The sequence below is a fragment of the Coregonus lavaretus genome (assembly GCF_964263955.1).
Source record: "Coregonus lavaretus genome assembly, chromosome: 28".
Classification (NCBI taxonomy): Eukaryota; Metazoa; Chordata; class Actinopteri; order Salmoniformes; family Salmonidae; genus Coregonus; species Coregonus lavaretus.
The window spans coordinates 21,353,010-21,355,690 of record NC_140015.1 but is presented as its reverse complement, the minus strand read 5'-3'; positions in this window follow the sequence as shown (position 1 = coordinate 21,355,690).

Here is a 2,681-nt window from a genome sequence, read left to right as displayed (position 1 = left end):
CTCTCTCTCTCTCTCTCTCTCTCGATAGATAGAGTTTATGATTTTATTCTTTTGAATTATCTCTGCCAAACATCTATGTACTACAAATCTTCAAGCTCCACAGATGTTTTATGGCATCCACTAAACCTCTTTAGATATTTGTAAATTATACAGTGTGATACCTTTCAACGAAAGTTTATTTTACTTTTTACCAACTATGATTTTTCCTTTTGAAAACAAGCAAAGCAAGAAAAAAAGAAACAAAATCACTCCAATCATTGCACACTTGTGTCGTTCAGACTTTGCAGGTCCAGCTTTGACATGATGATCTAACTAACACTAATATTGTAACTAATATTGTAACTGAAATATGTATGATCCTATGATGAGCGATTGCTTACTTCCCTTTCACTCTTAAAAAATTACTGAAAAAAAATGTGTATAAAAAGGTATATGTAGTATATGTTTGTTTAGTGAGCATTCATGCTGTCATTTTTTCCTAATGTGAACTATGGTGGAAATGTGCTGTCCTAAATGGACTTGCCCATATATGTTGTAAAGCCTTTTTTTGTACACCTGCTCATCAACTGACAGTGAAGTACACAAAGACACAGACACACACACACACACACACACAGACACCTGTAATATTCTTGTTTTCATGTTGTTGCTGATATCCATCAGTGTTGTTCATATTGCTACATTGTGTTGACATGATTGTTGCTTTTAAACGAATGTTAACTTAATGTTTATTGTCTGCATCCTATTGGACTACTGGATGTTAATGTGTAACACGTTTCCCTGTTTATGTGCTTTAGCAATACTGTATGTCAATATGGTCATGCTAGTAAAGCCTCTTTGAATTGAATTTCTTTTCTGATTTGGTTTATTTTACCTAAATGGATACAGGGTAGTGTGTTTTGTTTATAAATCACTCAGAAAGTTTTCTTTCTTAAAACAAAATGTGGAATCAACTGTCCACAGTAGTGGGGCTTCCATAAATAGGAAATGGCACATTGTTGTACCCTTTGTTGTATCCTGGAGTTTTGTTCACATTGAATATGAACCCTGTATTTGTACCCTGTACTTTTTAATTTTTTTTAATTTATTTATTTTTTCATTTTTATGGCACTATCTCTCTTGCATCTGCACTCTTGTACAAAATACGTGTTATAATAAATGTCATATGATTTTAAAGTAAAATAAAGTTTATAATCTTTGAATATCATGTGTTGCCAGTTTTTTTATGTGTGCCCCCCTGATTAAACACTGGCCCCTCCTTGGCCCCCCTAGTAAAATGTGTCTAGAACCGCCACTTTGTGTATCATGACCAATTATCAACATCAACCTCTGAATACAGTATTTACATGTGCTTCCGTATATATGCTTACATTGGACATATACACAGTAATGCCTGGAACCGGGGATAGAGTGTCACTGGAGTCCCATCTGGTCATACCAGTCCTATTAAATGAAATTAAAATGATATAGATGCAGCTAGTTGATGAGATCATATAAGATCTTACCCATAACTGCCAATTAATTAAGAATGTACAGTGCATTCGGAAAGTATTCAGACCCCTTAACTTTTTCCACATTTTGTTACGTTACAGCCTTATTCTAAAATGGATTCCAGAAAAAAATTCCTCATCAGGGAGGTGACCAAGAACCCGATGATGACTCTGACAGAGCTCCAGAGTTCATCTGTGGAGATGGGAGAAGTTTCCAGAAGGACAACCATCTCTGCAGCACTCGACCAATCAGCCCTTTATGGTAGAGTAGCCAGACGGAAGCCACTCCTCAGTAAAAGGCACGACAGCCCGCTTGGAGTTTGCCAAAAGTCAGCTAAAGGACTCTCATGAGCAACAAGATTCTCTGGTCTGATGAAACCAATATTCAACTCTCTGGTCTGAATGCCAAGCATCACATCTGGAAGAAACCTGGCACCATCCCTCTGGTGAAGCATGGTGGTGGCAGCATCATGCGGTGGGGATGTTTTTCAGCGGCGGGGACTGGGAGACTAGTCAGGATCGAGGGAAAGATTAATGGAGCAAAGTACAGAGAGATCCTTTATGAAAACCTGCTCCAGAGTGCTCAGGACCTCAGACTGGGGTCCACCTTCCAACAGGACAGCTACTCTAAGCACACAGACAAGCTAATGCAGGAGTGGCTTTGGGACAAGTCTCTGAATGTTCATGAGTTGCCCAGCCAGAGCCAGGACTTCAACCTAGATCGAACATCTCTGGAGATACCTGAAAATAGCTGTGCAGCGACGTTCCCCATCCAACCTGACAGAGCTTGAGAGGATCTGCAGAGAAGAATGGGAGAAACTCCCCAAATACAGGTGTGCCAAGCTTGTAGCGTCATACCAAAGAAGACTCGAGGCTGTATTCGCTGCCAAAGGTGCTTCAACAAAGTACTGAGTAAAGGGTCTGAATACTTATGTAAATGTAATATTTCAGTATTTTTTCTACATTTGCTAACATTTCTAAAAAACAGGTTTTTGCTTTGTCGTTATGGGGTATTGTGTGTCGATTGATGAGGGGAAAAAAACCTATTTAATCCATTTTAGAATAAGTCTGTAACGTAGCAAAATGTGGAAAAAGTCGAGGGGTCTGAATACTTATAGAATTTACTATAAATGCTGTAGGGAAAAATATTAAGAAAATGTATTTCACAAAAGCATATGCCGACACTTTCAG